At 50.0% G+C, this 22,180-nt stretch overlaps 1 protein-coding gene across 3 annotated transcripts in view; it reads left to right on the forward strand.

Moving 5' to 3' along the window:
- Positions 1 to 22,180, forward strand: part of LOC123755876 (serine/arginine repetitive matrix protein 2) — a 270,322-nt gene that overhangs the window by 130,069 nt on the left and 118,073 nt on the right. Inside the window, exon 4 of one of the 3 annotated variants that reach the window (XM_069300127.1) lies at positions 19,511 to 19,550. The exons of the other annotated variants lie outside the window; for them this stretch is intronic. The gene's annotated coding sequence lies outside the window, so the exon portion shown is untranslated. The remainder of the gene's footprint in view (positions 1 to 19,510; positions 19,551 to 22,180) is intronic. 3 annotated transcript variants of the gene reach the window in all.

The raw sequence follows: 22,180 nt of genomic DNA on the forward strand, positions 1-22,180 counted from the left end.
GAGGCACAGAGGGTCTGAGAGGCCGAGAGGGTCTGAGAGGCCGAGAGGGTCTGAGAGGCAGAGAGGGGTCTGAGAGGCGGAGAGGGTCTGAGAGGCAGAGAGGGGTTTGAGAGGCCGAGAGGGTCTGAAAGGCAGAGAGGGGTCTGAGAGGCGGAGAGGGTCTGAGAGGCAGAGAGGGGTCTGAGAGGCGGAGAAGCATAGGGGAGAGAGAGGCAGAGAGGGTCTGAGAGGCAGAGAGGGGTCTGAGAGGCAGAGAGGGGTCTGAGAGGCAGAGAAGCATAGGGGGAGAGAGAGGCAGAGGGGTTGAGAGGAATAGTGGGGTAAGAGTCATAGAGAGTGTGAGGTGGGAGGAGGCCAGAGAAGTTGTGAAGGTGTATGAGGGGCAATGGGTAGGGGGGATTGGGAAGCAGAGGAAGGGGGAGGATTGGGAAGCAGAGGGGGGGAGAGGGGGAGGGGGATTAGAGACGGAGGTGTGTGTGGGGGGGGGGAAGGGAGGAGGAGGTGGAGAAAGAGGCTCCCAGGCAGCGAGAGGAGGGGGGGGAGAGAACATTTTATATTCCGTTGGCTGCTGATTTTTAATGAGTGTTGTCTATGACCAGTTGACACAGATACTGCGTGTGTGTGAGCGCGCATGTGTGCGCACTCCTCTTTGAACGTTTGGTAAGATGATGGGCGCCGTGATGACGTGGGACGATGACTGTGGGAGGTGCCACCCGTGTCACCCGTCCCCCAGGGCACTGTGGGAGGTGCCACCCGTGTCACCCAGGGCACTGTGGGAGGTGTCACCCACGTCCCCCCAGGACACTGTGGGAGGTGCCACCTGACCCGTCACCATCTGGCCAGGACTCACTCAGGACCTCACAATGTGGACACAAGATAACGTGATAAAGACCTCCCAAGGATTCCGAGTCAGTCGGGAGTGTCTCACTGGTGAGGGTGCGACCAGCGGCGGCTAACAGCCTGGTTGACCACACCACCAACCATGATTAAGACGAGGCCAGCGATGCCTCAACCCTCCCTGCGCTCTCTCTTAGTATTTTTAACTAAGAGCAGCACTCAAGAGCGCTCTCACTTCCTGCCCATCGCCTCCCGGCCACTGTTTTTAGTCGCTTCCACAGTGTTTTTATTAGCGGGGTTCCTTATGCCTCGCTACCGCTTCCTCTCCTGTCACCCGTCAACTCCTCCAATACGGCCCGTTTTGTACGGAGAGGCAAATCGAGAGAACGATCTTGCAACCCGGTATCCATCAGCATCAACAACATCCCGGTATCCCGGGAATCATCAACCAGGTATCAACCTGTCGCTTTTCGCTGGTATGCGCTATGGCGAAAAAATGGACATAATTGGAATTGAAATCGGCTCACAAAAGTGATGTAGTGTTCCGTGTGTGTGCCACCCTACAATAGTTACCTAACTCCCGGGTACCTATTTACTGCTGATGAGCTGGGGCAGCAGGTGAAAGGAAACTTGTCAAACGATTTTTGTCCCGGTCGGGAATCGAACCCGGGATCCATTTATTGTGAGTCACTATTTTGTAGCCTTATTGATATTAGAACACATCGTTAGTTGGAAAGATTGTCTTCTGCTGTGGTAATGAGGACATGACCACGACGACGGTGTGGTGTGGAGATGAATGAGATCATCACTAATACAGTGTGGTGTGGAGATGAATGAGCTCATCACTAATACAGTGTGGTGTGGAGATGAATGAGCTCATCACTAATACAGTGTGGTGTGGAGATGAATGAGCTCATCACTAATACAGTGTGGTGTGGAGATGAATGAGCTCATCACTAATACAGTGTGGTGTGGAGATGAATGAGATCATCACTAATACAGTGTGGTGTGGAGATGAATGAGCTCATCACTAATACAGTATGGTGTGGAGATGAATGAGCTCATCACTAATACAGTGTGGTGTGGAGATGAATGAGCTCATCACTAATACAGTGTGGTGTGGAGATGAATGAGATCATCACTAATACAGTGTAGTGTGGAGATGAATGAGATCATCACTAATACAGTGTGGTGTGGAGATGAATGAGATCATCACTAATACAGTGTGGTGTGGAGATGAATGAGATCATCACTAATACAGTGTGGTGTGGAGATGAATGACATCATCACTAATACAGTGTAGTGTGGAGATGAATGACATCATCACTAATACAGTGTAGTGTGGAGATGAATGACATCATCACTAATACAGTGTGGTGTGGAGATGAATGACATCATCACTAATACAGTGTAGTGTGGAGATGAATGACATCATCACTAATACAGTGTGGTGTGGAGATGAATGAGATCATCACTAATAAAGTGTGGTGTGGAGATGAGTGAGATCATCACTAATACAGTGTAGTGTGGAGATGAATGACATCATCACTAATACAGTGTGGTGTGGAGATGAATGAGATCATCACTAATAACACAGCTGGGTGGTGATGAGGTCATGACACCACCAAGGCGATGCTGCTGCTGGCTGGTGATGTCATCACTAACACACTGCCTCTATATTTGTATAATGCTTTGTCCAGCATGCTACATCACTCCTCCTCCCATGTTCTCTCCTCCCATGCTCCCCTGCCCCTGCTGGGAGGGGGGGGCCTCCCCCCACTCCCTCTCCCACGTGGTGCTCCACTACTCCTCGCCCAGGTCACGGAGCCATGTTGGCCGCAACATGCAGTATGAGGGATTGGATGTTAACTGAAATTTTCATGATTTCCAGTTTTCAATGACTGCTCTTTATACCTTGGGGAATTTAGGCGTCTGTGAGAATTGTTAACACAATAACATTAAAGTGTTTTGTTTAAATTTAATATTGTAGTGATTGTCGCAGGGAGTGGTGAGTGCGCGCGCAGGGCTTTTTTTTTTTTGGTAATGGCGGTAAAGAGGATGGAGAGGTAGAGATGAAGGAAATGTTGAAGAGATGTGGAATGTAGTTATGATAGCCTTGCTGGCACCATGTTATGATAGCCGGCGGGCTGTCCGCCTTGCTGGCACCATGTTATAATAGCCGGCGGGCTGTCCGCCTTGCTGGCACCATGTTATAATAGCCGGCGGGCTGTCCGCCTTGCTGGCACCATGTTATAATAGCCGGCGGGCTGTCCGCCTTGCTGGCACCATGTTATAATAGCCGGCGGGCTGTCCGCCTTGCTGGCACCATGTTATAATAGCCGGCGGGCTGTCCGCCTTGCTGGCTCCATGTTATGATAGCCGGCGGGCTGTCCGCCTTGCTGGCACCATGTTATAATAGCCGGCGGGCTGTCCGCCTTGCTGGCACCATGTTATAATAGCCGGCGGGCTGTCCGCCTTGCTGGCACCATGTTATGATAGCCGGCGGGCTGTCCGCCTTGCTGGCACCATGTTATAATAGCCGGCGGGCTGTCCGCCTTGCTGGCTCCATGTTATGATAGCCGGCGGGCTGTCTGCCTTGCTGGCACCATGTTATGATAGCCGGCGGGCTGTCTGCCTTGCTGGCACCATGTTATGATAGCCGGCGGGCTGTCCGCATGTTATGATAGCCGGCGGGCTGTCCGCATGTTATGATAGCCGGCGGGCTGTCCGCATGTTATGATAGCCGGCGGGCTGTCCGCATGTTATGATAGCCGGCGGGCTGTCCGCCTTGCTGGCACCATGTTGTGATAGCCGGCGGGCTGTCCGCCTTGCTGGCACCATGTTATGATAGCCGGCGGGCTGTCCGCCTTGCTGATATGATGCTTGGTAACTTGCTGTCTTTTGCAGGCGTGTTTTTGTCAGGAGGTTCGTGTATACTTCAGCAAATGATTGCTGGTAAGCCGCACTCGGTACCTTAGGGGACATGTTTTGCTGTTCCTCTTTGCTGGGTCATATTTTTGGGTTAGTGATCTTTGGCTAGTACGGCTTTCTAGTCCACATTTTATCTTACCTGTCGGGGATTTCTGTCATTCTTCTCCAGCAGCCTGGTGCTTTTCTGGTCTATTAAGCTCTCTGCCTTTGAAGCTCCAACGCTCACATAGTCATCACGGCAAGAATGATGTAGTGACTGCAGCAGAAACTTGTCAAGCTCCCTCTTGACAGCTTTCACAGTTGTTCCAGCGACATTTGTTGGCAGGAGATTGGAGAGTTACGGGCCTCTGATGTTTACACTCTTCCCGCGGAATGTTTTTTTTCTGACTTCAACTGCGTGCAACGTCAGGGAGCCAGTCGGCCGAGCGGACAGCACGCTGGACTTGTGATCCTGTAGTCCCGGGTTCGATCCCGGGCGCCGGCGAGAAACAATGGGCAGTTTCTTTCACCCTATGCCCCTGTTACCTAGCATTAAAATAGGTACCTGGGTGTTAGTCAGCTGTCACGGGCTGCTTCCTGGGTGTGGAGGCCTGGTCGAGGACCGGGCCGCGGGGACACTAAAGCCCCGAAATCATCTCAAGATAACCTCAAGATAACTCGTGACTAATAGGCAAACAGGTATTGAACACACGAGTGGTATGACAATGTTCAGGGCACAGGTGCGAGTAGCTGCTGTTTAGAAGTGGCTTTACGGAAACCAACCCATAACCTAAGATTCCCAACGTCAAGAAAACGGTCAATTTAAAGTGTCCTCTCCTAACCTACCAGAGGACCCAAAACAGAAAACGGGGCAGTACGTAACTTTCGCGAGCCGCTTCCATTTTCTAGTGCGGCAGTTTTTGGCCTTGTGGAACGCATACGACCGAAATACGACGTTCTTTGTATGACAGGTTTAACAATTAACGTTTATTCAACAAACATGCCACTTCACTGGGTGCCTTCGGTTCTGCAGCTAAGTGTCTGTCAGCAAGAGCACTGTCAGTGGGACATACAATAATCATGCACAGTAATCAATACAGAAATGATGTGTCAGTGGAAGTCATCAAAACATCAGAATGGAAATAACTAAATGTTTGGTGTATGTAAACACCGTTCACTGTGAGAGGTGCACCACTGTGGCAGCAGAGAGTGTTAAACACACGTTCCCTGGGTCTGTCTTTATCTCAAACCTACACCTGTTGCAGGTGTTAAACAGGTGAGACAATCCAGCTGATCACTAAGATCTGTTTGGAATGTACAAACAGGTTTGGAATATGACCCGGCATCGTCTATATATATGTTATGAGATACATAGATCTCTCGTCTCCATTCCAGAAAGTACAACTAGCTGCCTCCAGTGGCAGCCATAAAAAGCAATCAAGCCCAAATCTATGTCTCTTTCTCCTATTCCTGTAGTTGCTTACCAATTATGATCTAGATACTTCCTAGTCTTTTTTCTTCTGCATCTACATTACATTACACTTATTCGGATTAAACTCCAGAAACCATTTGTTTGCCAACAGAGATTGTCAAAGTGTGCCTGTAACTTTCTGCAGTCTTGTAACCCACTTGTTACACTCCTCCAGCTCGGGACCATGTCTGTGTGGTCCCTCTGGTGAACCAGTCCCACCATGTGGTCCCTATGGTGAACCAGCCCCACCATGTGGTCCCTCTGGTGAACCAGCCCCACCATGTGGTCCCTCTGGTGAACCAGCCCCACCATGTGGTCCCTCTGGTGAACCAGCCCCACCATGTGGTCCCTCTGGTGAACCAGCCCCACCATGTGGTCCCTCTGGTGAACCAGCCCCACCATGTGGTCCCTCTGGTGAACCAGCCCCACCATGTGGTCCCTCTGGTGAACCAGCCCCACCATGTGGTCCCTCTGGTGAACCAGTCCCACCATGTGGTCCCTCTGGTGAACCAGCCCCACCATGTGGTCCCTCTGGTGAACCAGCCCCAACATGTGGTCCCTCTGGTGAACCAGCCCCACCATGTGGTCCCTCTGGTGAACCAGCCCCACCATGTGGTCCCTCTGGTGAACCAGTCCCACCATGTGGTCCCTCTGGTGAACCAGCCCCACCATTTGGTCCCTCTGGTGAACCAGCCCCACCATGTGGTCCCTCTGGTGAACCAGCCCCACCATGTGGTCCCTCTGGTGAACCAGCCCCACCATGTGGTCCCTCTGGTGAACCAGCCCCACCATGTGGTCCCTCTGGTGAACCAGCCCCACCATGTGGTCCCTCTGGTGAACCAGCCCCACCATGTGGTCCCTCTGGTGAACCAGCCCCACCATGTGGTCCCTCTGGTGAACCAGCCCCACCATGTGGTCCCTCTGGTGAACCAGCCCCACCATTTGGTCCCTCTGGTGAACCAGCCCCACCATGTGGTCCCTCTGGTGAACCAGCCCCAGCAGAATCTACCCCGTTTTTTTAAACAACAAAAAGACAGCAGATACAGCTACTATGCACAAAGGAGGTAGTAAAACCTTGGCAAAAAATTATAGACCAGTTGCTCTAACATCACACATAGTAAAAGTTTTTGAAAGAGTGAGTAGGAATTAAATTTCTAGTTTTATGGAAAATAATGAACAACCCCTAACCCAGGACAACATGGATTTAGAGCGGGAAGATCCTGTCTGTCACAGTTACTCAATCACTATTACAAAATCACAGATGCCTTAGAAGAAAAGCAAAATACAGATGTTGTATACACAAACTTTGCAAAGGCGTTCGACAAATGTGATTATGGTTGTGACTCATACGTCAGGCTGCGAGCAGCCGCGTCCAACAGCCTGGTTGACCAATCCAGCAACGAAAAGGCCTGGTCGACGACCGGGCCGCGGAGACGTTAAGACCCGAAATCATCTCAAGGTAACCTCAAGGTGTGGAGTGATAACCTATAAAATGATATCAATAGGAATAACGGGTATAGTAGGGCGTTGGATTTTCAACGCTCTGTTAAACAGAATGCAGAGAGTGACGGTCAGTCGAATAAGATAAAGCCCAAGTACAGTGAAACGTTCTGTACCCCAGGGTGACCCCCAGGACACATTCTTTGCACCGCTACTATTTCTCATTCTTATCTCGGATGTAGACAAAAATGCTAGTCAACGCTTCGTGTCGACCTTTGCAGACGATACAAAAATCAGCATGAAAATTTCCTCTGTAGAAGACACTGAAAAACTGCAGTCAGATATTAATAAGGTCTTCGATTGGGCAACTGAAAATAACATGATGTTTAACGGTGACAAGTTCCAGGTACTGAGGTATGGTGGAAACGAGGAAGTTAAACAAAACACAGGGTACAGGACACAATCATAGAAGGAAAGCAACATGTAAAAGATCTGGGAATTATGATGTCTGACGACTGACATTTAGTGAACATAACCGAGCAAATATAGCGGCGGCCAGGAAAATGAGAGGATGGATTATGAGAACGTTTAAATCCAGAGACCCCACAACAATGCTAATAATATTTAAATCATTGGTGCTGTCCCGTCTTGAGTATTGCTCGGTACTCACTTCCCCTTTCAGAGCAGGAGAGATCTCTGAATTAGAGGGAATACAGAGAACATATATGGCACGCATAGACAAGATAAAACATCTAAATTATTGGGACCGTCTCAAAGCTCTCAAAATGTCCTCTTTGGAAAAGAGGCGAGAGCGGTATCAAATAATATAAACATGGAAGATGCTGGGTGGTCCCAGATTTGCACAGTAGAATAACAACATACTGGAACGAAAAACATGAAAGGAAATGCAAGAATAGAACCAGTGAAGAGTGGAGGTGTCATAGGCACAATCAGAGAACACTATCTGAACATCAGAGGTCCACAGCTGTTCAACACCCTCCCAGCAATCATTAGAAATATTGCTGGAACAAAGGTAGATGTATTCAAGAGGCACTTAGATAAGTTCTTGCAAAAAGTGCCGGAGCAACCAGGCTGGAGTGGATATGTGGGCCTGCGGGCCGCTCCAAGCAACAGCCTGTTGGACCAAGTTATCACAAGTCGAGCCTGACCTTAGGCCGGGCTCAGGGAGTAGAAGAACTCCCGAAACTCTCTCCAGGTATGTGGTCCCTATGGTCAATCTTCCCGGCTAATGAGATGCAAAATATCCCCTGCCTTAGTAGGGGTCCATGACGCACCCGTGGCGGGGCAGCCCCTGCCTCAGTAGGGGCGCCCCGGGGTCCACGACGCACCCGTGGCGGGGCAGCCCCTGCCTCAGTATGGGCTGTCCCAGGGTCCACGACGCACCCGTGGGGGGGCAGCCCCTGCCTCAGTAGGGGCACCCCGGGGTCCACGACGCACCCGTGGCGGGGCAGCCCCTGCCTCAGTATGGGCTGTCCCAGGGTCCACGACGCACCCGTGGGGGGGCAGCCCCTGCCTCAGTAGGGGCACCCCGGGGTCCACGACGCACCCGTGGCGGGGCAGCCCCTGCCTCAGTATGGGCTGTCCCAGGGTCCACGACGCACCCGTGGGGGGGCAGCCCCTGCCTCAGTAGGGGCACCCCGGGGTCCACGACGCACCCGTGGCGGGGCAGCCCCTGCCTCAGTATGGGCTGTCCCAGGGTCCACGACGCACCCGTGGCGGGTCTGTAACACACCGCTCTACACCTGGGTTGTGTCCCTGGGGAGTTCATTCCTCTCTGCGCTTGGTCGGGCAAGACACGGTTACCTAAATACCGCTCTCCACACAGTTATCTGAATACTGTTTAGAAATACAGTTAGACCTGGATCTGGTGTGAGCGGCAACTGTTGCGCCGAGCGCCACTTTACTGAGAGTATAATCTCTATACTTGTATACTTTAATAGTCTATGTAGCAACTATTTATACATAAATAAATTTCATGAAACGTTTATCGTGCTCTTGTCAGTACATTTTTTTTTTTTTTTTTTGTACTTTGATGAGAGTGTGAGGCGTGTTTGTGAGGTGTGTGTGGGGGGGGGGGGGGATCTCTCAGAAGTTTTTTCTTTCTATTATTATTATTATTTTCTACCACAGACGTGGCCACACATTTACAATGCTAACCAGCATATATACATTTTCTTCTGTCCTCCATGGACAGGGTTAGAGAAGTGTTAAACATATAGTTCAAGGGTTTATTGAACACTCAACCACAGAAGGTGATTCAGTGCTTTTAAAATGCTAAGCTAACCTACATACGTAAATACATAGATACACAGATTTACGTATGCCCTACATAAGGTGTTTGATGTGTCTTTTACATAGTGTCATTAATGTGCATTTACAAAGGTGAAATGTAAAGTATATATGGAAGCTGATCTCAGAAGTGAAAGGCTGGTGTATCCCTCCAGAGGTGAGGGGGGGGGGTAGGTCCCTCAGTGGTGGGGTGAGGGGTAGTCCCCTGAGAGGTGAGGTGTGTTGTCTCACCTCTGTTTACACTGGTCACGGCCCGTCACTCTCTGGGTTCTTGGTGCATTACAGTGTCACCCCATGACCCACACTTGTGCCCTTCTGGCTCTACCTGACTGGTTGGACGGTGTCCATTGGTGCGCCCACACCCTAGTACCCTAGTACCCTAGTACCCTAGTACCCTAGTACCAGGTGTGGCGGAGTGGTAGCACACTCGCACCTCCAGCGATTTCTTAGGCGTTGGAACACAGTTCAGGGAGGATTGAATGGGTACCACTCCAATCCTTAACTGTTCACCGGGCAGTAATTGGGGACATGGTTGTACGGCGATTGGCGGGTGGTGTTGTAAGGACAACTACTAGGGTAAGGCTTGCTAGGCAGAGGAGAACAGTCCCTTACCTTGAGGTGCTTCCGGGGCTTAGCGTCCCCGCGGCCCGGTCGTCGACCAGACCTCCTGGTTGCTGGACTGGTTAATCAGGCTGTTGGACGCGGCTGCTCGCAGCCTGACGTATGAATCACAGCCTAGTTGATCAGGTATCCTTTGGAGGTGCTTATCCAGTTCTCTCTTGAACACTGTGAGGGGTCGGCCAGTTATGCCCCTTATGTGTAGTGGAAGCGTGTTGAACAGTCTCGGGCCTCTGATGTTGATAGTTCTCTCATGAACACTGTGAGGGGTCGGCCAGTTATGCCCCTTATGTGTAGTGGAAGCGTGTTGAACAGTCTCGGGCCTCTGATGTTGATAGTTCTCTCTTGAACACTGTGAGGGGTCGGCCAGTTATGCCCCTTATGTGTAGCGGAAGCGTGTTGAACAGTCTCGGGCCTCTGATGTTGATAGTTCTCTCTCAGAGTACCTGTTGCACCTCTGCTCTTCAACGGGGGTATTCTGCACATCCTGCCATGCCTCCTGGTCTCTTGTGATGTTATTTCTGTGTGTAGGTTTAGGACCAGCCCCTCTACTATTTTCCACGTGTAAATTATCATGTATCTCTCCCGCCTGCGCTCAAGGGAGTACAGATTTAGGCTCTTTAGTCGGTCTCCACTTCCTTCCCGCTGTAACCGCTCCCTCCCCGCTGTAACCGCTCCCTCCAGGCTATAACCGCTCCCTCCAGGCTATAACCGCTCCCTCCAGGCTATAACCGCTCCCTCCAGGCTATAACCGCTCCCTCCAGGCTATAACCGCTCCCTCCAGGCTATAACCGCTCCTCCCCCTCTCCCGCACACCTTAACCGGGCTTGGGGAGGGGGTCTCTGGGAGCCTCTACGCTTCAGGTACACTCGAGGTATACTGCAGGTAAATTCCAGGCCAACACAGTGAATGGTGGAGGCATCTTACTTGGTGAGCGTGAGACAGTGTGGGAGAGGCAGTGTAGGAGAGGCAGTGTGGGAGAGGCAGTGTAGGAGAGGCAGTGTGGGAGAGGCAGTGTAGGAGAGGCAGTGTGGGAGAGGCAGTGTGGGTGAGGCAGTGTAGGAGAGGCAGTGTGGGAGAGGCAGTGTATGAGAGGCAGTGTAGGAGAGGCAGTGTGGGTGAGGCAGTGTAGGAGAGGCAGTGTGGGAGAGGCAGTGTAGGAGAGGCAGTGTGGGTGAGGCAGTGTGGGAGAGGCAGTGTAGGAGAGGCAGTGTGGGAGAGGCAGTGTGGGTGAGGCAGTGTAGGAGAGGCAGTGTGGGAGAGGCAGTGTATGAGAGGCAGTGTAGGAGAGGCAGTGTGGGTGAGGCAGTGTAGGAGAGGCAGTGTGGGAGAGGCAGTGTAGGAGAGGCAGTGTGGGTGAGGCAGTGTGGGTGAGGCAGTGTAGGAGAGGCAGTGTGGGAGAGGCAGTGTAGGAGAGGCAGTGTGGGTGAGGCAGTGTAGGAGAGGCAGTGTGGGTGAGGCAGTGTAGGAGAGGCAGTGTGGGTGAGGCAGTGTAGGAGAGGCAGTGTAGGAGAGGCAGTGCATGAGAGGCAGTGTAGGAGAGGCAGTGTAGGAGAGGCAGTGTAGGAGAGGCAATGTGGGAGAGGCAGTGTAGGAGAGGCAGTGTAGGAGAGGCAGTGTAGGAGAGGCAGTGTAGGAGAGGCAGTGTGGGAGAGGCAGTGTGGGTGAGGCAGTGTAGGAGAGGCAGTGTAGGAGAGGCAGTGTGGGAGAGGCAGTGTAGGAGAGGCAGTGTAGGAGAGGCAGTGTAGGAGAGGCAGTGCATGAGAGGCAGTGTAGGAGAGGCAGTGTAGGAGAGGCAGTGTAGGAGAGGCAGTGTATGAGAGGCAGTGCATGAGAGGCAGTGTAGGAGAGGCAGTGTAGGAGAGGCAGTGTGGGAGAGGCAGTGTGGGAGAGGCAGTGTAGGAGAGGCAGTGTAGGAGAGGCAGTGTAGGAGAGGCAGTGCATGAGAGGCAGTGTGGGAGAGGCAGTGTAGGAGAGGCAGTGTAGGAGAGGCAGTGCATGAGAGGCAGTGTAGGAGAGGCAGTGTAGGAGAGGCAGTGTAGGAGAGGCAGTGTGGGAGAGGCAGTGTAGGAGAGGCAGTGCATGAGAGGCAGTGTAGGAGAGGCAGTGTAGGAGAGGCAGTGTGGGAGAGGCAGTGTGGGTGAGGCAGTGTAGGAGAGGCAGTGTAGGAGAGGCAGTGCATGAGAGGCAGTGTAGGAGAGGCAGTGTAGGAGAGGCAGTGTAGGAGAGGCAGTGTGGGAGAGGCAGTGGAGGAGAGGCAGTGTAGGAGAGGCAGTGCATGAGAGGCAGTGTGGGAGAGGCAGTGTAGGAGAGGCAGTGTAGGAGAGGCAGTGTAGGAGAGGCAGTGTAGGAGAGGCAGTGTAGGAGAGGCAGTGTGGGAGAGGCAGTGTAGGAGAGGCAGTGTAGGAGAGGCAGTGTGGGAGAGGCAGTGTGGGAGAGGCAGTGTGGGAGAGGCAGTGTAGGAGAGGCAGTTTAGGAGAGGCAGTGTGGGAGAGGCAGTGTGGGAGAGGCAGTGTGGGAGAGGCAGTGTAGAAGAGGCAGTGTGGGAGAGGCAGTGTAGGAGAGGCAGTGTGGGAGAGGCAGTGCAGGAGAGGCAGTGTAGGAGAGGCAGTGCGGGAGAGGCATTGAAGGAGAGGCAGTGTAGGAGAGGCAGTGTGGGTGAGGCAGTGTAGGAGAGGCAGTGTAGGAGAGGCAGTGCATGAGAGGCAGTGTAGGAGAGGCAGTGTAGGAGAGGCAGTGCATGAGAGGCAGTGTGGGAGAGGCAGTGTAGGAGAGGCAGTGTAGGAGAGGCAGTGCATGAGAGGCAGTGTGGGAGAGGCAGTGTGGGTGAGGCAGTGTAGGAGAGGCAGTGTAGGAGAGGCAGTGCATGAGAGGCAGTGTAGGAGAGGCAGTGTAGGAGAGGCAGTGTAGGAGAGGTAGTTTAGGAGAGGCAGTGTAGGAGAGGCAGTTTAGGAGAGGCAGTGTAGGAGAGGCAGTGTGGGAGAGGCAGTGTGGGAGAGGCAGTGTAGAAGAGGCAGTGTAGGAGAGGCAGTGTGGGAGAGGCAGTGTGGGAGAGGCAGTGTAGGAGAGGCAGTGTGGGAGAGGCAGTGTAGGAGAGGCAGTGTAGGAGTGGCAGTGCAGGAGAGGCAGTGTAGGAGAGGCAGTGTGGGAGAGGCAGTGTGGGAGAGGCAGTGTAGGAGAGGCAGTGCGGGAGAGGCATTGAAGGAGAGGCAGTGTAGGAGAGGCAGTGTAGGAGTGGCAGTGCAGGAGAGGCAGTGTAGGAGAGGCAGTGTGGGAGAGGCAGTGTAGGAGAGGCAGTGTAGGAGAGGCAGTGTAGGAGAGGCAGTGTGGGAGAGGCAGTGTAGGAGAGGCAGTGTAGGAGAGGCAGTGCAGGAGAGGCCGTGTAGGAGAGGCAGTACTGACTCCACCTTCCTCTAATCACAAGCCTATCATAATGTACCTTGTTAAGGTAATTAAAGTTCTAGGGCGCTGACTTGCGACTGCCGGAGCCAGCATCCACGACCACTTGATTAGTGAAGAGTTAAGGAACTCTGTGAAGGGGGCTGGGAGGGAGAGGGAGGGGGATGATGGATGGTTGGCGAGAGGTTAGACCTGAGACAACTATCTGTAGGTGGGAGTGGCAGGGATATGATGGATAGGTTGGCAAGAGGAGTCTCTAGTCCGTTCCAGTCCCCGAGGCTACACTAGCCCTCAAGCCTTAGCCCGACACACACACACATACACACATACATACAAACATACATACATACATACACCTTTTTTTCAGTGATATTCTTGCGCGGGCCCTAAGCCTCTGGCTGGCCCACTAAGTGTTGCTTGTTTCTGTTCTGTCATTTAAGTTGAAATCTTAATGAGTTTGTAACTATATATTAAAACTTACTAGAACTTGATTTAACGCTCTCATCCCATCGAAAAGAACTTTTGTTCTGTATTGTGTCAACTCTCCTCGAGGGAGCCGGTCGGCCGAGCGGACAGCGCGCTGGACTTGTGATCCTGCGGTCCCGGGTTCGATCCCGGGCGCCGGCGAGAAACAATGGGCAGAGTTTCTTTCACCCTATGCCCGTTACCTAGCAGTAAAATAGGTACCTGGGTGTTAGTCAGCTGTCACGGGCTGCTTCCTGGGGGTGGAGGCCTGGTCGAGAACCGGGCCGCGGGGACACTAAAGCCCCGAAATCACCTCAAGATAACCTCAATATAACCTCCTGAACAAGAGGAAACGGCCAGCGCTTGGAAACGTTCACTACATTGTGACAAATATGTGTGAGACGGTATGCGTGGAGTAATGAGCCAGGGAAGTGGCCGTCACGCGGGCAGGTCTGAGAACCCGCGATCAGTCCTTCAAGGTGAATGAAACTGACTGGATGGTTGAGGTATATAGTAATGAGTCAGACTGCCTGCGCGGGGGGACCTGCTCCACCTGGGGTCTTGGTGTGGTTATAGATTAAGCTACTCGGAACAAGTTCCAAGTAGCACGGGCTATGGTGAGCCCTTAGTGGACTTACCTGGCACAGGAGCGGGGCAAGTAGCACGGGCTATGGTGAGCCCTTAGTGGACTTACCTGGTACAGGAACGGGGGCAAGTAGCACGGGCTATGGTGAGCCCTTAGTGGACTTACCAGGCACAGGAGCGGGGCAAGTAGCACGGGCTATGGTGAGCCCTTAGTGGACTTACCTGGTACAGGAACGGGGGCAAGTAGCACGGGCTATGGTGAGCCCTTAGTGGACTTACCTGGCACAGGAGCAGGGCTGTAACTCGTCCACCTGGGACACGTCTGGGTAATTAATAGGTAAGTGGTCCCCTCCTTCGCTCGGGACCTTTGTCCCTAATGACCTGACCTTGTACCACACACACACGCTTGTACGGTGTCTGGTAGCTGAGTAGACAGCGCGCAGGACTCGTAATTCTGTGGCCCGGGTTCGATGCCCGGACCAGGCAGAAGCCAGTGGGCAAAGTTTCTTTCACCCTGAATGCTCTTGTTACCTAGCAGTAAATAGGTACATTGGAGTTAGACAGCTGTTACGGAGCTGCTTCCTGGGGGTGTGTGTGTGAAAAGAAATTAGTTAGTAACAGTTGAGAGTCGGGCCGAGAGAGCAAAGCTCAACCCTCGCAGCACAACTAGGTGAACTCTCTCTCTCTCTCTCTCATATTACCTTTCTTGGTGCCTATCTCTGTCGCTACATCTCGCGGAGGGAGAGGGAAGAGGTGGGGAAAACGGAGGAGGAGAGGAGAAGAAGGAGAGGTGGAGGGAGGGGGGGTGATGTTGCGGGAGAGGAGAGGAAAGGAGAGTGGGAGAGGGGAGAGAGAGTGAGAGAAAGGTGGAAAGAGAAAGAGATATGGAAAAAAAAGGGTGGTAGGGGGAGATTACTAAAGGAGGAAGAGAGAGAAGTCCGCGTGCAGGCGGGTACCCGTCTGTGGCTGGAACTAGCTTGGACCTCATCTGGTGCCTACCACTGACTCAAGACTCTCAGCCGGAGGAACTTCTTTCTGACCTCCGAGTGACTCATTTGTGTTTCCTGTTTATAATTAATGATGTACTCCTACTATTCCTGAACCTGAACTTTGCTTCTATATGTACTATACTCAGTTGTGTTTGCGGGGGTTGAGCTTTGGCCCTTTTGTCCCGCCTCTCAACTTTCAGTCAACTGGAGCATGATTCACGAAGCAGTTACGCAAGTACACTTACGAAGGTGTACATCTTCCCCTCAATATTTGATGGCTTTGGTTACATTTACTAAACAGTTTACAAGCATTAAAACTTCCCAACCAACTGTTGTTATTGTTATAAACAGCCTCCTGGTGCTTCGGAGCTCATTAACTGTTTAATTATTGTAAACAAAGTCGCCAAAGATTGAGAAAAGATGTACAGGTTCGTAAGTGCTTGAGTAACTGCTTCGTGAATCTGGCTCCTGGCGTGCAGATTCTTATTCTTAAGCCTACTGGGCTCTATCATATCTACACTTGAAACTGTGTATGGAGTCAGCCTCCACAACATCACTGCCTAATGCATTCCATTTGTTAACTACTCTGACACTGAACAAATTCTTTATAATGTCTGTGGGTTATTGGGTACTATTTTCCATGTGTGTCCCCTTGTTCGTGTTACACCAGTTACCTGGTTGATACCTGGTTGATGGGGTTCTGGGAGTTCTTCTACTCCCCAATCCCGGCCCGAGGCCAGGCTTGACTTGTGAGAGTTTGGTCCACCAGGCTGTTGCTTGGAGCGGCCCGCAGGCCCACATACCCACCACAGCCCGATTGGTCCGGCACTCCTTGGAGGAAACTATCAAGTTTCCTCTTGAAGATGTCCACTATTGTTCAGCAATATTTCTTATGCTCGCTGGGAGTATGTTGAACAACCGTGGACCTCTGATGTTCATTCAGTGTTCTCTGATTGTGCCTATGGCACCTCTGCTCTTCACTGGTTCTATTCTGCATTTTCTTCCATGTCGTTCACTACGGTACGTTGTTATTTTACTGTGCAAATTTGGGACCTGGCCCTCCAGTATTTTCCACGTGTATATTATTTGATATCTCTCCCGTCGTCTTTTTAGAGAGTACATTTGGAGGGCTTTGAGACGATCCCAATAATTTAGATGCTTTATCTCGTCTATGTATCCCGTATATGTTCTCTGTATTCCCTCTATTTCAGCAATCTCTCCTGCTCTGAAGGGGGAAGTGAGTACTGAGCAGTACTCAAGACGGGACAACACAAGTGATTTGAAGAGATAACCATTGTGATGGGATCCCTGGATTTGAAAGTTCTCGTAATCCATCCTATCATTTTCCTGGCTGACGCAATATTTGCTTGGTTATGCTAAGCATATTTTAGGTTTATCCCTAAAATTTAGGTCGTCAGACATCATTATTCCCAAATCCTTTACATGCTGCTTTCCTACTATGGGCAAATTTGATTGTGTTTTGTACCCTGTATTATGTTTAAGGTCCTCATTTTTACCGTACCTGAGTACCTGGAATTTATCGCTGTTAAACATCATGTTATTGTTTGCTGCCCAGTCGAAAACATTATTAATCTCTGTTTGTAGTTTTTCAATGTCTTCAGCACAGGTAATTTTCATGCTGATTTTTGTGTCATCTGCAAAGGATGATACGAAGCTGTGCCTTGTAGTTGAGTCTATATCTGATATGAGAATAAGGAAAAGCAGCGGTGCAAGGACTGTACCTTGAGGTACTGAGCTTTTAACTGCACTTGGACTTGATTTTATATGGTTGACTGTTACTCTCTGTTACTCTCTTCGACAGAAAACTGACTATCCAGCGTCCTACTTTACCAGTTATTCCCATTGACCTCATTTTGTGTGCTATCACGCCATGGTCACATATATCGAATGTCTTTGCGAAATCCGTGTATACCACATCTGCATTCTTTTTTTTTTTTTTGAGATATATACAAGAGTTGTTACATTCTTGTACAGCCACTAGTACGCGTAGCGTTTCGGGCAGGTCCCTGGAATACTATCCCCTGCCGCGAAGAATCGTTTTTTCATCCAAGTACACATTTTACTGTTGCGTTAAACAGAGGCTACAGTTAAGGAATTGCGCCCAGTAAATCCTCCCCGGCCAGGATACGAACCCATAACATAGCGCTCGCGGAACGCCAGGCGAGTGTCTTACCACTACACCACGGAGACTGTAAATGCCTAATTCTTCTAATGCCGGAGTGATTTTGTCGTAATGGTCCTGCTAAAGAGTTTGTCTTAGTCCACCCAGTCAATTTCCCTATGAATTTTGTAGGTGGTTATCATGTCTCCCGTTATCTTCTGTTTTGCAGGGACGTGAGGTTCAGCTCCGTGTGTGTATGTATGTGTGTGTGTGTATACTCACCTAGTTGTGCTTTCGGGGGTTGAGCTCTGGCTCTTTGGTCCCGCCTCTCAACCGTCAATCAACTGATGTACAGATTCCTGAGCCTATTGGGCTCCATGGAGCCCAGTACTCACCTAGTTGTACTCACCTAGTTGTGTTGAGCTCTGGCTCTTTGGTCCCGCCTCTCAACAGTCAATGAACAGGTGTACAGATTCCTGAGCCTACTGGGCTCTATCATATCTACACTTGAAACTGTGTATGGAGTCAGCCTCCACCACATCACTTCCTAATGCATTCCATTTGTCAACCACTCTGACACTAAAAAAGTTCTTTCTAATTTCTTTCCAGTCTGTGTGTGTGTGTGTGTGTGTGTGTGTGTGTGTGTGTGTGTGTGTGTGTGTGTGTGTGTGTGTGTGTGCTCACCTAGATGTGCTTGCAGGGTCGCGTCATTAAATATGACTTAAAGGATTAGATCGACTATTCTAACACGAATCTTCCATATTTCTTTTGTTTAATTAAGTTAACTTCTTCACTTGGGACAAAAGTTGACAATAAAGTCGCTAAATTTAATTTTATAATTTTATATGGCGTGTCGTTAAAGCGCGTTACGCTGAAGCTCTCTTAATCATCTGCGGAAGCTGAGGGAAAATCAATACCTAGCAGGTTTGACATTATATGTAGGATGCAGGATGAGGTTGAGGTGTTACTGGGTGTGTGTGTGGGTTGGGGTCAGGGAGTGTGGTGTGGGGCTGGCGGCAGTTCTCCATCCACAGAGAACTATCCACTATCCACAGAACTCCTGTGGATAGTACAGTGTACCGAGGTGTAAGATGGCTGTTTTGATTGTTGGATGACATATACATTGCCAATGAAAAATTGGACATAGCCGAAGTACCACATGTTTTATCCAATTATCAAAAGCTATACAGCTTGTAACTGATGACAATTAGGAATCATAAGACAGGCTTCTATCGTTAGCGGCCCGAGAGCCGCTCCAAGCAACAGCCTGGTGGACCAAACTCTCACAAGTCGAGCCTGGCCTCGGGCCGGGCATTGGGGAGTAGAATTCTCAGAACCTCGTCAACCAGCTATCAACTAGTGGTTCATTTTGCCCAATGTTAGTTATTTGCTTTAATTTTTGTCTACTAGTTTTATCGATAAAATGTCTCATCGCATTGACTTGAATCTTAACATTCTTCTGTATGATAAAACAAAAGTGACGTTTCTTTCGTTGTTTTGAAGTGAAGCCCCCATGGACACTTGTTTTTATAGCATTATTTTATTTTGCTAATGAGTATGTTTGGGATGCGGACGGGCGGACCCATAGTTCCTGCTGCAGGATGTCATCATATCATCCTCTATTGTGAGGAAATCCACCAGGGCTGTGAGGTGGGTACGAACCATGGCCATGGCATTGCCAGCCGCATACTCTACCACTGAACCACCGAGGCTTGTGGGCTGGCGCCACCTCACAGATCATCCACACCTCCACAGCGCAACACATAATCCTTTGTGACAACGGAGTGTTACCCAGAGACAGAGAGACAGGCACAGACGCAGAGACACACTCTGGGGGAGCCGGTCGGCCGAGCGGACAGCACGCTGGACTTGTGATCCTGTGCTCCTGGGTTCGATCCCAGGCGCCGGCGAGAAACAATGGACAGAGTTTCTTTCACCCTATGCCCTTGTTACCTAGCAGTAAATAGATACCTGGGTGTTAGTCAGTTGTGACGGGCTGCTTCCTCGGGGTGGAGACCTGGTCGAGGACCGGGCCGCGGGGACACTAAACCCCGAAATCATCTCCAGATAACTCGAGAGGGATACGAAGGCTGGTTCACTACCGGAATGAGTCGCAGGGATATGAGGAAGAACTTGCTCAGTGTCAAAGGATTAAAGAGGTATAATTAACTAGAGAGTGAAGGGACGGAACTCATAAACACTGGTATTTACATATGTTGGTTGACACATACATAATAATAGGGTCGTTACCTTGAGGTGCTTCCGGGGCTTAGCGTCCCCGCGGCCCGGTCGTCGACCAGGCCTCCTGGTCGTCAGGGGAAGGCAAGGCACGTGTAAGGTTAATATAGTATTCTCTCATTCCAGGTACTGCAGGTGACCTTGTTTAGTGTACCGCCTGTGTTGGGTGAGTCAAATATATTATTTGGTATTTTAAATGCAGTTTATTATCTGCACTGAATGACAATATACTCAGGTGACTGTGTATAGTGAGTGTACTCACATACTCAGGTGACTGTGTATAGTGAGTGTACTCACATACTCAGGTGACTGTGTATAGTGAGTGTACTCAGGTGACTGTGTATAGTGAGTGTACTCGTATACTCAGGTGACTGTGTATAGTGAGTGTACTCATATACTCAGGTGACTGTGTATAGTGAGTGTACTCATATACTCAGGTGACTGTGTATAGTGAGTGTACTCGTATACTCAGGTGACTGTGTATAGTGAGTGTACTCATATACTCAGGTGACTGTGTATAGTGAGTGTACTCACATACTCAGGTGACTGTGTATAGTGAGTGTACTCACATACTCAGGTGACTGTGTATAGTGAGTGTACTCAGGTGACTGTGTATAGTGAGTGTACTCGTATACTCAGGTGACTGTGTATAGTGAGTGTACTCATATACTCAGGTGACTGTGTATAGTGAGTGTACTCATATACTCAGGTGACTGTGTATAGTGAGTGTACTCATATACTCAGGTGACTGTGTATAGTGAGTGTACTCGTATACTCAGGTGACTGTGTATAGTGAGTGTACTCGTATACTCAGGTGACTGTGTATAGTGAGTGTACTCATATACTCAGGTGACTGTGTATAGTGAGTGTACTCGTATACTCAGGTGACTGTGTATAGTGAGTGTACTCATATACTCAGGTGACTGTGTATAGTGAGTGTACTCGTATACTCAGGTGACTGTGTATAGTGAGTGTACTCATATACTCAGGTGACTGTGTATAGTGAGTGTACTCGTATACTCAGGTGACTGTGTATAGTGAGTGTACTCATATACTCAGGTGACTGTGTATAGTGAGTGTACTCGTATACTCAGGTGACTGTGTATAGTGAGTGTACTCACATACTCAGGTGACTGTGTATAGTGAGTGTACTCGTATACTCAGGTGACTGTGTATAGTGAGTGTACTCGTATACTCAGGTGACTGTGTATAGTGAGTGTACTCACATACTCAGGTGACTGTGTATAGTGAGTGTACTCACATACTCAGGTGACTGTGTATAGTGAGTGTACTCGTATACTCAGGTGACTGTGTATAGTGAGTGTACTCGTATACTCAGGTGACTGTGTATAGTGAGTGTACTCATATACTCAGGTGACTGTGTATAGTGAGTGTACTCATATACTCAGGTGACTGTGTATAGTGAGTGTACTCGTATACTCAGGTGACTGTGTATAGTGAGTGTACTCACATACTCAGGTGACTGTGTATAGTGAGTGTACTCGTATACTCAGGTGACTGTGTATAGTGAGTGTACTCACATACTCAGGTGACTGTGTATAGTGAGTGTACTCACATACTCAGGTGACTGTGTATAGTGAGTGTACTCGTATACTCAGGTGACTGTGTATAGTGAGTGTACTCGTATACTCAGGTGACTGTGTATAGTGAGTGTACTCATATACTCAGGTGACTGTGTATAGTGAGTGTACTCATATACTCAGGTGACTGTGTATAGTGAGTGTACTCGTATACTCAGGTGACTGTGTATAGTGAGTGTACTCGTATACTCAGGTGACTGTGTATAGTGAGTGTACTCACATACTCAGGTGACTGTGTATAGTGAGTGTACTCACATACTCAGGTGACTGTGTATAGTGAGTGTACTCGTATACTCAGGTGACTGTGTATAGTGAGTGTACTCGTATACTCAGGTGACTGTGTATAGTGAGTGTACTCATATACTCAGGTGACTGTGTATAGTGAGTGTACTCATATACTCAGGTGACTGTGTATAGTGAGTGTACTCGTATACTCAGGTGACTGTGTATAGTGAGTGTACTCACATACTCAGGTGACTGTGTATAGTGAGTGTACTCGTATACTCAGGTGACTGTGTATAGTGAGTGTACTCGTATACTCAGGTGACTGTGTATAGTGAGTGTACTCACATACTCAGGTGACTGTGTATAGTGAGTGTACTCACATACTCAGGTGACTGTGTATAGTGAGTGTACTCGTATACTCAGGTGACTGTGTATAGTGAGTGTACTCGTATACTCAGGTGACTGTGTATAGTGAGTGTACTCGTATACTCAGGTGACTGTGTATAGTGAGTGTACTCGTATACTCAGGTGACTGTGTATAGTGAGTGTACTCATATACTCAGGTGACTGTGTATAGTGAGTGTGTATATGAGCTGGGGCGCCACCCGAGCACGTCCCGGTGGGGTAGAAGGGTCGACACGGACCAAATAGTACTTCAGAGAAAAGTATGTGTGGGATGCAGCCGTAAGTGTTGGGAGGTAGTGTGTGTAGCGGGCGTGGGGGGGGGGGGGCTGCTGCGTGCACTGATGGGTATAATCTGTGGCATTATAAACTTATTTATATAAAAAGGGGTAAAGCGTCAAGCCACCACGACTATATAGCACTTGGAAGGGGTCAGATGAGGATTTTGGATGGGACGGAGGGAAAGGAATGGTGGTGTCCAAGCACTTGTGGACGGTCGGGGATTGAACGCGGATCTGCATGTACCTGCCTTGTGGCAGCCTCCAGTGTGTTACTTACTATGCCAACC

This window comes from Procambarus clarkii, chromosome 43 (assembly GCF_040958095.1).
Source record: "Procambarus clarkii isolate CNS0578487 chromosome 43, FALCON_Pclarkii_2.0, whole genome shotgun sequence".
NCBI lineage: Eukaryota > Metazoa > Arthropoda > Malacostraca > Decapoda > Cambaridae > Procambarus > Procambarus clarkii.